Source organism: Idiotropiscis lumnitzeri, unplaced genomic scaffold (assembly GCF_059441095.1).
Source record: "Idiotropiscis lumnitzeri isolate Australia: NSW breed Sydney's pygmy pipehorse unplaced genomic scaffold, RoL_Ilum_1.0 HiC_scaffold_26, whole genome shotgun sequence".
Lineage (NCBI taxonomy): Eukaryota > Metazoa > Chordata > Actinopteri > Syngnathiformes > Syngnathidae > Idiotropiscis > Idiotropiscis lumnitzeri.
Window position 1 is genome coordinate 1,366,007 of NW_028283564.1, and position 15,458 is coordinate 1,381,464.

The 15,458-nt window shown below is 46.7% G+C and overlaps 1 long non-coding RNA gene across 1 annotated transcript; it reads left to right on the forward strand.

Moving 5' to 3' along the window:
- Positions 1–11,757: 11,757 nt before the first annotated feature.
- On the forward strand, positions 11,758–14,675 carry LOC148315994 (uncharacterized). Its single transcript, XR_015840445.1, has 3 exons — positions 11,758–11,818; positions 11,906–12,055; positions 14,498–14,675. It is a non-coding gene; the product is annotated as an uncharacterized LOC148315994 (long non-coding RNA).
- Positions 14,676–15,458: the final 783 nt, after the last annotated feature.

Here is a 15,458-nt window from a genome sequence, read left to right on the forward strand (position 1 = left end):
TATATATTATTATACTGTTATACACACAGGTCCACCTCATGGTTTCAAAACAATATTTTTTTTTTACATTTTAATATGCTGCACGGATCCCTTTTCAGGAAGCCGAATGAACATTTGTCAGAACAGCCTCAAGACGTTGATCTTAGTCTATGCTGAATTTTGTGACTTTTCAGCAAAGGGCGTAGCCATTACGGTGCTGCAGAAATTTATTAATCTCTGTGGCAACAAAAGCTACCGTAACATGAATCAGATGATCCTAACTTCTATAATATTTTCAAATTTAAGGATAGTCCAACCCTGAAGACATCTACCAACTTATTTTTCATCGTAGTGGTAGTGCCACTTACTGGTTAAAGCAAATACAAGTTATTTTTGTTGATATTTTTCTCAGAGTAGGTTAACAAGTTTGCTTATTTTGAGGTTCGAAATTTAAATGAAAAATCAGGCCTGGCAAATTCATCAATATTTTATTAGTTTGTTGTTTAATTTTTTTTAAATGGCTCGCTATCGCCCCCTTGAACATTTGAAAAAAAAAACAGCCCCGGATCTGTGTTTCTTCAAACTTTTTGAAAATTTGATGATGCATGTATAAAGCCAAGACAGAATAAGAAGTGTCTGGGAGCCACTTTCTAAATTGACAGGAAGTCAGCCATTTCGGACTTACTTCAAACATGGACGAGGCTTTGACAACAAAAACTGCTTGAACTTTAACTCCACAAAAATTCCTTGTGAGGATTCCTCACGTTTTTTCTCGTAAATATTTCACATTTCCAACGTGCCGGTACCCCAACGTTGCCAGGGCTGCGAGGGCCCTTTATCGCAGCTCGCAGCGCTAGTTATTATTTTTTTTCTATTTTCCGATCGTTCGATCGCATTTTTGACCCCCTAAACATACACGAAAACTCACCAAACTTGACAGTCTCATATGGAGATGGTGAACGACCGTGGAAGAACAGTCAGTTAGCGATGACGCAAGAGAGGCTGTGCACCGAGAACGTTTTCTGAATATCACTATTGTGCCCTGACAGGTATGTGTTGGTAATGTATCAACCAAGCTGAGGCACGAACGAACTCTGAGGAGACGCAACCCGTGACGTCACTAGTAGTAGTTTCGTGTGGTTTTCACACCTCCTGTCTCATCCCTGAAAGCCATGCCTTGAATTCATCTCCACACTGGAATACCGTATCATACCCTCCCTCTATCGATGTATAAGGGCAGTCTATAATCAGATGGTCCATATTTTGACACTCATGGTTACACCAGGGGCATGCTTGCGTAGCCACTGCCCCCCATCTTTGCAAATTTTGGGCTGTACGTCCTTGTTTGCAAAGGATCCTGTTGTAGGATGTCCACTCTCTCCTGCTGGTTCCATTGTAGCCTGGGAGCTTCTCAGTGGGGTCTCCAATTCTCTCGCCTCCAACAGGTACATTTCCTCTCCATAGGTCGCGCCACCTATCTGCTGACGTGTGCTCTGATTCCCGTTCTTGGCTGAAGGGTCTTCTGGATCTCAGGCGGTGCCCTCCTGGGTTGTGTGCTAGGGCCCGACACAGGGGAGCCTCCTCCGGGAGTGCCAATATATTTTTTTGCATGATCTGTGTTGCCTGCTCTCTTCTAACTGCTGGAGGTTCAATGTTGCTCATTGTTGGAAGCCAGTTTATAGGAGTAGAACGTATGGCGCCCGATATCAGTCTCATTGCTTCATTCAGCTGGACATCAACTTTGGATGTATGTGCACACCGGCCCCATACGGGGCTGCAATATTCAGCCACGCTGTAGCACAGTGCCATGACTGACGTCCGTAGAACGTTTTGGTTGGCACCCCAACCTGTTCCCGTAAGTTTACGGATTAGTGCCACTCTTGATTTCAGCTTCTGGGCTGTATTTTCTAGGTGTTTCCTGTAGGTGAGAGTTCTGTCTAGAGTTACCCCTAGATATTTTGGTTCACAATCCACCGGCAGGTTTCCCCCCTCTATTTCCACCCTTAGCTTGTAATTAGCTTGCTGGTTGGTTAGATGGAATGTTGTTACCACTGTCTTGGTTCTGTTCATTCTTAGGTACCATCTTTTAAAGTAATTTGAGAGCAACGCTATGTCCAGCGATAATGTTCTCTTGATTGTACCAAAATCCCTGTCTTGGGTTACCAATGCCCAGTCATCCGCATAACCGAATTTCCAGGATTCGTATCTGGAGGCAGGCCCTGGCATTAAGCGACCAGTTAATAGTTCGAATGGCGCAAAACCTGTTATTTTGTGAACAGTTTGGCGGACGACCAACAGGGCTAGGGGCAAAGCTTGCAACCACGTCATTTTTGTTTGAGCCATGATCTTAGCCAATTTTTCTTTCAAATTCCTGTTAAACCTTTCAACTTTGCCTTGGCTCTGGGGGTGGTAGACACACCCAAAGCGATGCTTCAGCCCCAACAGCGCCTCCACTTTAGCCAGCGCTTTGTTGTTAAAATGTGTCCCATTATCAGATCTGATTAAAGCAGGGAAACCATGTGTCGGAATATAATGATTTACCAAAGCTTTAAGGACTGACGTGGTATCTTCCTTTGCACACGGATACGCCTCCGGCCAGCGTGAATAAGAATCCACAATGACCAGAAGGAACCGCTTCCCGTTCACCCTGTCAATCATGTCCGTGAAATCAATTACAATTTCTGCTCCAGGCCAGGCCACAGGGGAGAACGCCCCTGGCTTGGGTTTTAATGTCGGTCGTGCATTAAATGTTTGACATAGTTCACAAGCCGCCACAAACTGCCAGACCACCTCCTGTAACCTTGGATGCCACCACTGACGAAGTTTTGGAAGCATTGCCTGAGGCCCCACATGTGCCACTGTATGGGCCTCAGCCAACACTGAGGTCATGAGTTGCCCTTCAGGGAGGACCGGCTGGCCCCTGGGACCCACCCGCCTGACCGCCTTAGATGCGATCCACATTTATTTTTGTTCCGGCGACGACTTACCTTGTGCATCCATAATATCCTCCAGTGCCACTTCGGGTGCCACTGGAAGATCCGGGGGTTCCCCATCCCAGACCACAGCTGGGGTTGTTAACATCATCCCGCCCTGAGGGGTGTATCCAGCCACCTCTTTCGCGAGAGCATCCGCCCTCTCATTACCTTTCGCCACCATGGTGTTGGCCTTTGAGTGTCCCGGGACCTTTACAATCGCCAATTCGTGTGGACCCTTAATTGCTTCATACAATCGCTCCATCAAAGTTCTATGAGCAATTTCTTTGCCTTTCGCTGTTAGCCAGCCATTGTGCAACCACCCCTTTAGGTCAATCAGGGCAGCTGACGCTGCATATGCCGAATCAGTATATACAGTTAATTGCTGTCCTGGACACTGTTCCAAGGCCAACACCAGCGCCAACACCTCTGCCGCCTGGGCGGAGGGTTTTATTGTCAACTTCTGAGCTGTCACTGGGAGGAAGAAAGAACCTTTCCACTCCACCACTGCCGCGGCCGCGTGGAGTGTCCCATCCTTGGCACGCCAACAACACCCATCGGTGAACATAACCCGTCCACCTTCCAATGGTTCCGCATACAAGTCCTCACGGACCTTCTGATCTTTCTGTACTTTCAGAGCGCACTCATGTGCCCCTTCCAGGAGGTGATTAGCCATGTTCACACCATCATGCACATAAGTAACGTTTGGTGCCATCAATGTTTTCATCATCCGTGTTTGTCGCAGGGGTGTCAATGTAAATGCCACCGATGCTACAAAAGCTGACACCCCATGATCTGTCAACACCTGGACGGGATACCCCATGACCACATGAGCTGTTTTCTGTAGGACCTTTGCCAGGCCTGCTGCGTACCTAACACAGTCTGCTTGTTTCTGTTCAATTCCGTCTAATGGCACACTACAATACAATAAAACTGCCCTGTCTGTTCCATGTCTTTGGTACAATGCCGCATTCACTGTTTTCTCACTGCTCGCAAGGTCTAAATAAAACACCTTAGTGTAATCTGGAGTGGCCAAAGCTGCTGCTGATGCTAATTCCTGAATTAATTGCACAAACAATGCATCATCCTCAGGGGTCCACTGCAATGTGGCCTTCAAATTTCGGACCCCTTGTTGTTTGACCAGGGCCCGCAAGCCTGCTGTTTTATCCACATAACATGGGATGTATGCTCGGCTGTAGCCACACAATCCCAAGAAAGACAACATGTCCTGCACTGTGTGTGGACGTGGGTGTTGCAGGATGGAGCTGCGGTGATTTGGGGACATAGCCAAGCCGGCTGGGGTGATGACACGCCCCAGAAAAATCACAGACTTACGACAGCACTGTAACTTTTTCCTTGACACTTTGAAGCCCAGGTCAGCAAGCTTCAACAGCACTGCTCGTGTGGCTTCCACACACTGGTCGGATGTTTCGGCCGCAATGAGGAGATCGTCCACATACTGCAGGAGCACTGAGCCTTGGGGTAGCGCACATGAAAATAACAAGTCCTTCAAGACCTGATTAAAAATTCCTGGCGAATTCTTAAAGCCCTGAGGGAGTCTTTTGTACTGCAATTTCACCCCTTTGTAAGAAAATGCAAACACGTGTCGTATTGATTCAGCCAGCGGTAAACAGAAATATGCATTCGCCAAATCAATTACCGTATACCACTGTTTCTGCGGGTCCAGGGAGGACAGGATGCGATGGGGGTCAGGAACTGGCAAAACTGGAGTTATAGTGATGTCATTCACTGGCCGCAAATCGTGGGCCATCCTCCATGTCACCCCATCAGCCTTCTGGACCGGCCTCAGAGGTGTGTTCCAAGAGGACGCCGACGTTTCCAACACCCCCGCATCCCACAATCCTGCCGCTGTGTCCTCCATTCCTTTGTCTGCTTCCTTCGGCCATCGATATTGAGGACGGCGAACCGGAATGGAGCAGTCAACTTCCAATTGGATTGGCTGAACCGTCCGACAAAAACCAACATCAAATGGACCCTGTGACCACACGGTCTGTGGCATTTGATCCAACATTGCCTGTGCGGACTCATGGTCCGTCTGTTCCCGCCCATGATGGCGGTCCAAGAATACCAATTCAAGGTCTGACTTATCTACCATTTTTGCCATTATCCTGTAACTTTTGGTTGCAGCTGAGTGCCACACATCTAGAATTTCAGTCATCATCCAGTCATGTTGTTGTGTTAATCGTTTCACCATGGGCCCCAATTGGCGGGGATCATGGCCTGGCGACACAGCTAGTGACACGTGAGGCAAACCTTCCTCACTCATTCGATACCATTGCTCTTGCTCCGGCGACAACTGCACATATGCTGCCACCCCCTCGGGGCCCACAAAGATGCATGGTGCGCGCAATATCCAACCATCCCCCTCAATTTCTTCGAACGCATCTCTATATATGTCATCTGATTCTCTATCATAATATAGAGTGCAGTGCAATGGATCCAGTGGGGGGTGGTACGGTGCCAATGTCTGGATCCACGGTTTCCACAAGAGGTATGTGGAGTAGACACCTCCCCCAAGTGGAGTCTCAGGATTCAATCTAGCCCAGTAGATCCGTGCCGTTTCAGGTACTGTGGGGAGTGGTGCCATCAACCACTGACCCCTAGGTGTCACAGGCTGGAAGCATTCCAGTACCTGTCCGTCAGGAAATGTCACTGTAAGTCCCTTCTCGCCGCACAATATCTGGGCTCTCAATGCTGACAACATGTCTCTGCCCATTAAATTGATGGGTGTGTCCATTGCATGAACATATGAATGATATAGTCTCTGTCCAGTGTTTGTAATTTCCGTTTTCAGTGGCCGAGTAAAGGGCAGAGTCTGAGGACGTCCCGAGAAGCCGACTAACGTTGTAACTCGCCTCGACAACGCTGTACTTGGCAGTGGCATGTTGATTGATGAATGTGTTGCTCCAGTGTCCACCAACATCTGGACTGGAGTGTCCGCCACTGTCAACTGAAGCATTGGCTCTGCCTGGCCAGTGCTTCCCGAGCTTCCCAGGCCCCCCTATTCGTCTGGGCCGTACCACTGGTCAGCTTGGAAATACTGACCCCTTGGATTCGGCTGTGGCCACGGGCGGGGCTGCTGCGGTACCCCTTGGTGTGGTGGCCCTGCTTGCTGGTTCTGCTGCTTCACCCCTGGTGGTGGGTTGCCATGACAATCACGTGCCCAGTGGTCAAGGGACCCGCAGTTGAAGCAAGTCCCTGGAGCGAACCCATTCCGCCCCCGGCCTGGGGGGGCGCCACGACCACGCCCTCTGTATCTACCACGGAACCCTTGACCTTGGCGCCGTTCAGCCCCCACTGGAGTTTGATACATCTGTTTTTGTTTCACCTTTTCTTGTTTTGCCTCACCATGCAACTTTGCCAACTGTAGTTTAACCAAACTAGTCGCCAGAGCGTCAGATTCCTTTTGATCTTTATTTGCTTTTTCCATGTAGATGCGGCAATGGTGTATCAAATGCCTCTTAAATCTCGGTTCCGGACAAACCAAAATGTCCGGATCAATTCTCAAAATCGCCTGCACCTCATTTGGGAGGCCGTTCAGCATCGCCGTCCTGAACATCATTTCAGCTTCAGGATAGTTGCCTGGGTGTTTACCTGTGGTCTCAATCCACAGCTCCAATGCCTGAGCATAATGTTGCTCGGGAGTCACATCTTTTCCGTAATTAAAAATTGTTGGCGCCACATCCACTGGGGAGGGAAAGGCCGCCCTCAGCTCCCGAAACAACGCCTCAGAAGTCTCAGCCAAGGGGGTTTCTCTCCCCAGCTGGCGGGTGCCAGCTGCCCCCTCAATATTCTGTAATTGAATCAGGGAACACGATCCCAAAATGGCTTGTCTAAAATCTCCCAATGCTACTCCCTGTCCTGACATGGCGGCTAAGAATTTAGTAATCCAGGCTCGTGCCCCTTTATGCAGCGGAGGCAATTTTTCCACCAATGCAGCCACATCCCGAAGCACCAGAGGCTCATAGTGACGGCCAGCGTGAGTCACCACTAGGGGTGCCATTGTTTGAGGCTGCTCCTGCTGTGCCATCATCTTATCTTTACTGCGTGTATTATAGCCTCGCTCAGCCCTGGACATGCTCTCCTCTTTATCGCCCAGCCTCTCTCCTTCACTCAACGCTCTGAGCATCTGCCGCTGTTCACGTAACACTACCTCGGCTTCCTCATCACTTTCCACTTCCTCCTCGCGGGGATCTGCGTCACTGGGCATTGCCTGCCCATGTTTCCGTGTCCCCGTCATCACTCCCTCTAACATCTCTCTTTCCTCACTTTGCACCCTGTGTCCTTCCAACAACTTTCGCGACGCCTCCTTCATCAGTGGTTTCGAATTTCTCTCACTCCCGGCACTCGGGGTGCCCCCACCTCCTGCGAGCGCTGCCCCTGACGTCAGCACGGGCGACTCCACATTCCCCTGCTGCTCTCCGCGCACTCTCTTCCTTTCATTATTCACAGCCTGTTCAATCAACTGTATGGTCGCTGGCGTCATCCGTGAATCGTGATCTTCTACATCCAAAACCATCCTGCCGCCCAAAGTGACTACGGGGGCCATTATTTGCGCCATCGGATACGGCGGCGGCTCATACACATACTGTCGCGAGTCAGGCAACTGTGGATAAATGCCTCTCCGACCTTCCGTCTTTTCTTCCACTTTTCCAATCACTTCATCCTTCTTTTTCACTTCATTCACACTCTCTTCCTCTTTTATTGCCCCCAGCGCAGTGGCAATAATTGCCAATTGGTGAATGCCTCGTCTATCTTTGTCCAATTCCTTCACTTCCTTCTCAAGTTTAATACGCTGTCGCCATCCAGCTTGGCTCTGATCCTCCTTCATATCTCGAATATTTGCCAACATTCTGGTTTCCTTTTTCTGTAACTGCCTCGCTAACTTCGACATGTCCCACGTTCCGGGACCACCGCAAAACAAATCATCCTTTTTTAATTTCAGAAACAACTTCTGACTCCGTTCTTTCACCTTCTTAATTTTCTTACTTTCCATTCCACTAATCAACTGTGATTCCAGCTGAGCATAATGACCATTAATCTCCGACCAGACTTCCGCCCGCTCGTCTGAAGCGCCAGACACAAGAAAACCCTCACATTTCCTCCCATTTTCCATCTCCAAATCCACTCGTGCGTGTCCCAAGCACTTCATACGCAGAACAAATTTAGGCTTCACATTCACACCGCTTCCACACAGACACGTAAATCCCAGATTTTAAACCGTGTCCTGATACGTAAATCCCAGATTTTATACCGTATCTTAACCACGAATAGTTCCAAACTATTCTAGTAGGTAAATCCCAGATTTTATATCCTCCTAACGTCCACACTGTTACACTTTTTTTTTTTTTTTTTTTAATTTATTTTTTCTTTTTATTATGCCGTTCCGCTCCTCCTTCCTCTTATAATTTAGCGTTGCCAATGTGCAGAATTTGAAAAGGATCTGCTTACCTTATGTCACTGTGGGCCCAAAGAGGAAAGACGGTCGGATGTGCGGCTCCTATCAGGTCGTCACCTGGTGTGGACATGCGAGACCCAGTCTCATGTGGTCTTTCTCGAAGTTCCAAACTTCTTTTACCTCTCATGCATCGCGTCGGCGTCACCATAAATTGTTGGAATTTATCTTTAAATCAATGTTAGAATTTAATTTTAAACCAATGTAAACTCAAATTAATAATCTGACTCCAATTTGTGACTTTACCCAACTCTCACTCATCCAACAATATGCGCGCTCGTTCTGCAATAGAAAGGTATCAGGAAGCCGGCATTTTCACACACGAGTGGATTTATTCCTAACACACAAATCTACAACTTGAGTTTGGGTCCCTCTCAATACAGCTCTCTTTGTCTTCGCTGTTCAGCATTAATTTATAGACACAATATGCAAATGACACAGAGACAAAGGCATCCTGGCATGATTCTATTGGCTATGTGTATGCTGCAGTTAACTTTAGCTTGCTTCTCTTGGTCTTTCTTCAAGTGGTGGCCCCTCCTGCTTGTGGCTGGAGGGTCCAGTTTCTTGTGCATCCCTTCCCCCTCGAGGTATCTGTCTGCGCCAGGCACCGACCTAAAACCTCCCAAACCTCACATTCTTTCACTTTCTTTTTCCAGCTTCACCAGCCACCCACACAGCATTCCACAGAATAACAGTGACACAAGATGCAGGACATCGAATAAAACTAGCCAGGTTTAAACTCTTCCACTCCTTTAAAATAGAGGCACCACTTTTTAGTTTTCTTTGGTATCCTGCCTCTATGAATGTTGTTAGAGCCAGTACCTGTTCTGTGGTGCTTCTGTGCTTTCTAAATCCTGCCTGCTGGCAAGGAATATTCAGCTCCAGGGTTGGTGTTATTCTGGTTAGGATTATCCTCTCCATTATCTTATACATACTGCATAGCAGGGATATTGGTCTGTAGTTATTTGGGTCTTCTGGTGATTTCCCCGGTTTTAAGATGGCTATGACCCTAGCTCTTTTCCAGAGATGGCAGTATCTACCCATGTTTATTGCATCAGTGATAGCAGATGCCATCCATTTAATCGCAGCTGGACCCAGGTGTTTCAACATATCTGGGTAGATCCCATCAACTCCTGCTGCCTTGCCTGACTTCGTTGCTCTGAGTGCTGCTTTCACCTCCTCTTCGCTCACTGGGTGGGAGAACCCGTCTTCTTCTGGCATGTCTCTGATTAGCTGCTGGTACTTTTTCTTTATGGTGGTTTCGAACTTGTAGTCAGGGGTGTGAGCTCCTCTTCCTCTTATATTAATTGCAACACTATCAGGGCTCACTACGTTAGACTGTTTGCTCTTTTTTCCACCCCCGTCCAGTTTTTTAATCAGTTTCCATGCATGTCTACTGGATCTTGTGAAATCCATGCTCTCTACCGTTTCCATCCATCTTCTCTGTCTCTCCTCCTGCAGTCTCTCCAGCAATTTCTCTCCAGTATCTGGATCCTGGGTTTCCTCATAGGATTTTAATATTTCCTCACATTCTGGTGTCCAGCATGGTATATATCTTTTACGGACTCCCCGGGGTATGTGCTTTTTTGCACTGCTCTGAATGAGTTTATTGAACCTAATTATATTCTCCTGTTTTGCTGGGATTCGCTTGCATGTCTTATCAACTTGCTCTGCGAAACCCTGCCAGTTTGCCTTTCTAAAGTTTAAAGGATAATGTAAATGGCAGTCAATTTAAAAACTGAACAAAGAGTAGACTGCTAGGAGCCACTTTTGTGATCCAGGCATGGAAGTCCATTGTTTCAGAGGGGTCTCGTTCACACCTCCTGTGGTGCAGCTGTGATCCAATCTTCCTGCATTCCAATCCTGAGGGTTTGGTCATTAGCATGGTCTAAACTTCAGTTACACTTAAAGGATTTCATACATTTGACTATTAAAGGAATATAAGAGTTTGAGCTTAACATAGTTCATTAGATGTTGGTGCATCCAATGTATGAAAATGTGATATTGTAAAATGCTGAGAGTGTGACTGGTGAAGCGAAACTGGTTGCGGGGGTTGTGCAAGAATGGAATGTTTTAGAAGCAGAAGGTGCTGAGCGAGACAAGATGACTCCGGGAAGGAGCGGCCATCGGGGGATCGCACGCAGGAGGAGCCACGGGATTCGGCGGGAGGAGAAAGACCAATGAGAGCGAGCTAAAGTTAACTGCAATAAACATAGCCAATAGAATCATGCCAGGATGCCTTTGTCTGTGCCATTTTTGCATGTTGTATAGTATGAATCAGTACTGGGCAACTCGGGGGTAGAACACATTCGCTGGTGGCAAGAGAGGTGTAGAGTTGTATTGAGAGGGACCCGAGATCCAGGTGCCATGTAGAAAATCTGTATTGGGAATAAATCCACTTTGTGCGTGAAAATGCCGGCTTCCTGATACCTTTCTATTGCAGAACGAGCACGCATATTGTTGGATGAGTGAGAGTTGGGTAAGGTCGCAAATTGGAGTCAGATTACTTATTTGAGTTTACATTGGGTTAAAGTTAAATTCTAACATTGATATAAAGATAAATTCCAACAAGTTCCATCTTGGCAGGGGTAGAGATTGTGTGACTGGTATGTTGATTCCTGTTTTTATCAATATTGGTCGGTGCTGGGACCTTGGGAAGTTACCCAGCACTCTTCGATGTGCTGGCATTGATATGCCATCTGTGTCCCTCGTAACGAAGGTCAGGTCAGGTGTGTATTCCCTCTGCCATCGTGCTGAGTGGAAGGTGCCTGGTTCATTTGGATGGTAAAGGAGGTGGAGATTATTTATTTCTGCCCAGTTGCTGAGCTGGATTCCAGCTGGGTCGGGCTCTGTGTATCCCCACGATGTATGGTGGCTATTGAAGTCTCCTAATATTATAGATTGATGTTGGTATTGTGGGAGGACACTAATTGGCCAGCTTGTATTTGGAGGCTTGTATATGTTGACCACTGTTGTACCCAGCACCTCAATCTCTGACCTGTGTATATTGTGTTCGTCCATAGAGGATCCTCTGTCTATGGCAGGGATGTCTTCATGTACATATATCATGGTTCCGTACTGTTGATGATCTATTCTCGTGATGGGTATGAAGCTGGATATACTGTATCTCGATGGGGGCGATTCTTTAGTCAGATGAGTTTCCTGCAGTGCCAACACTTGTACATCTTTCTCCCTCAGCATCTGCGCCATCAACTCACACTTAGCCATCGATATACCCTCCACATTCAATGAGATTATCCTCAGTCCTCCTCCTACTGTCACTACATTGTCATTTAGGTCATCATTAACTGAGTCTAGCGTATTTTTCGAAGTTGCAGGACTCTCTACTGCACCAACGCGGACCTGGTTATCCTGGGCGACGGCCGATCCAGTATGAATATTCCTTCTTTGAGCTTCCATTTCCATTTTTGAGGTGTGTAGTCGAGAGCAAGTTTTTAACGCTTGGTTCGACCACCAGGGTGGGATTCCTCTTAGTCAGGCCCCCAGAATGCTGGCTGCACTCCAGGGAGCCGCTCAAGCCTCCACACGACGACAACGTGGGAATCCCGGTCGTGGAGGGTGTCGTCACTTTCGGCGCGACATCTGTTCGTCTGCTTTCATCCACCAGGCGAGTAAACGCAACTATGGTTTCGTGCACCACCACATGCAACACTTGCACCATTCTCATGGAAAGACTCTCCCTGCTGGAGGGACGTGTCCGCCAGCTAGAGCAGAGTAATGTGGTAAGCGTAAATGTGGCGGACAGCACCGGTTAGCATTGGCCGTAAACGGCTTGCTAATCGCGTTGAGCCTGTTAAGACACAGAGCAGTTCCATTCCACCTCGGTCTCCTGGCTCCCGCACTTTAGTGAAAGGTGACTCCATTACTCGATACATTAAGCTTGAAAATCCAACCACAGAATGTGTATTGCTGGGGCCAGAGCACCCGACATTGAAGCTAATCTTATGGAGCTAGCACGCAAGAGACCTAGACACCAGCGCAGTGCAAACAACGCTAGCTATTCAGATATAGTGATACACGTCGGCTCCAATGACACTAGTGTTACTGCCGTTTCAATGATACGCTGGCTAAAGAAAGTTTTAACGCGCACTCACTCACCATGGGTTGAAGTTGCGATGACGTTCGCTCGGCTTCACTGGTCTTGATGTTGATGTGTAGTTATGTATGTCACGTCAAACAGTCAAGGGTTAGTCTTAATCGTAGTCATTTCAGTCCAGATGTCATGCCGTGAAGTCAAGTAAATCAAATAAATAAATCAATGGCTACGGTCTTCCAAACTTCAAATCAAAAACATCCGTGCATATGCGGTAATCAATACAATATACTATCTTCTATCTTCCAGTTTGTACATAAATAATGCGTCTTGAGTAAGTGCGGTTGAAAAACGGTATCCGACCAGCGTTCCCCCACCTGTCCTGCATTTGTTATTTATGGATGAACGCAACCAGTGCTGACGTCATCAATTGCCCTAGTGGTGGTGTTGCCATACTGCATTACTCAAAAGAAAACTGCTCCAACAACTAGGATGAAGCAATCAGAGATCACAAAGAAAAAACATAGCAAGGACTTGTGATCTCGCCAGAAAGATGAGTCTGAGTCGAGTAATTGTCTCTGGCCCCTTGCCTGCGAGAGGCAATGATGAGAAAGATGGGGGTGTAGCCCTCATTTCCGAATTTAATCTAAAACTTAGTCCTCGTCCTAGCAATTCCTTCAAAACATTTGAAGTTCTCATTATGCGATCCACGGCCGCACTGCCGTTTTATCTTGCCGTTTTTTACCGTCCCCCTGGCTCTTACTCAGGCTTTTTAGATGAATTTTCTGAATTTGTGGCTGATTTGGTAACTCATGCGGATAATATATCATGGGCGACTTCAACATTCATATGAATCTCCCGTCGGAACCACTTACCGTGGCGTTTCGGACAATAATTGATATGTTTGGTTTCATGCAAATAATAGATGAAGCAACGCATATAAATGGTAACACGTTAGATTTGGTTTTAACCCGGGGCTTAGCATCCTCAAAAATAATTGTATTACCATATACTAGTGCTATAGCTGACCATTACTTAATCAAATTTGAAGTCTTGGCGCATTGCCATCGTTCTGACCATGATCAAAGCTATAGCAGCCGCAACATTAGCTCCTTAACCACCGCTGCGCTCTCTGAGCTACTCCCTTTAGTAACCGATTCGTTTCCTAATTATATTGGTACGATTGATGATCTTACAAACAACTTTAATGTCGCTCTGTTAAATGCGCCTGACTCCGTCGCACCTTTAAAAACTAAAACTTGTCCAAAGAGGCTGACTCCGTGGTTTAATGAGGAAACACGCATACTGAAACGATTCTTGTAGGAAGCTTGAGCGCAAATGGCGTGCGACCAAACTGGAGGTCTTCCGTCAGGCATGGTGTGCTAGTTTATACAAGGAAGCGCTCAATCTAGCCAAAACTAATTATTACTCTAGATTAATTGTTTTACATAAAAACAACCCTAAATATTTATTTGCTACTGTAGCAATGCTAACGCAACAGCAACCAACCTCGGATAGCTCTTCCTATTCAGCTCACGATTTCATGCAATTCTTTACTCAGAAGATTGAGTGTATTCGTGATGAGATTAAAGACACTGTTCTTACAATTCCGTTGAATTCCGTCATAAATGGTGTTAATAGGGACATTAGGGCTGATAACTGTCCGATAACCTTATCTCAATTTAAAAAAGTATCTCTTGAAAGCCAAACAAAATTGCTTAGTGGGGCAAAACCGACAACTTGTGTGCTCGATCCGCTTCCTGGCAAACTAATTAAAGAACTGTTTATGACCCTAGGACCGTCTGTCTTAAATATTATTAATCTATCACTTACCACGGGTATAGTACCAGCAGCTTTAGGACCGCCATTATGCGACCGCTACTTAAGCAACCAAACCTCGACCCAGAGAGTCTCAACAACTATAGACCGGTTTCAAATCTTCCGTTTATTGCAAAAATCTTGAAAAACTTAATGAATATATGACTAGTAATAATCAATTTGAACCTTTCCAATCAGGTTTTACCGAATGGAAGCTACGGAGGAGGAGGGCATGCTCGCGTGACAGTTAAGCCGAAGAGGAGCACCTTCCCCGGGCACGGGCGGTGTCAAGCGGCCCCTAAGTTTAACCGAATGGAAGCTCCGGAGGAGGAGGGCATGCTCGCGTCACAGTTAAGCCGAAGAGGAGCACCTCTTCCCCCCGGGCACGAGCGGAGCGCGAGGCTGTCAGTTATGAATGAATAAATGAATAAATAAATAAATGAAGAATGCCACCTTTCATTTCACTGGCATGATCCGTGCCTGTCATGCCGCGTGTGTTTTTGTTTTTTCAGCTGTGTGGGCGTTCCTCCAGCGATCGTCTCGCGCCATGCGGTCAGCTGCTGCGAGACGCGCCCACCAGCCCCGCACCGGATTCCCATTCACTCACTGATTACACTCACTACCACCTACACTGACTACCTGGCGTCGGATTGTTATCCTACTTGTGTCTGCGTTTGGAGAGTCCTGCTCAATCCTCCAGCTCTGCTGGAGGATCATAACATTCACAGGGCACACCGGACGGCGTACCAGAAGTTAAAAGTCGAAGTAATTAAATAAATACAAAAATAAGTAATTGAATAAATACAAAAATAATGGCTGGGGAATAAAAAAATAAGAAGTTTTAATAATAATTTTTTTTTGTTATAACATGAATTTCACTCTCTCTCTCTCTACCCGTATATATATATATATATATATATATATATATATATATATAATTTAAGCATTTTTGAAGGTGCGCCGCTACTTCGCGGATTTTCAGTTTTCGCGGGTGGTCTCGGTCCCCATTAACCGCGATAACCGAGGGTTCACTGTATTACTCTTACTCGATCTTGGCGCCGCTTTTGACACTTGATCATAACATATTATTAAAACGCCTTGAAACTTGTGTTGGCATTTCAGGTTCAGCGCTTTCTTGGTTTAATTCGTATCTGTCGGA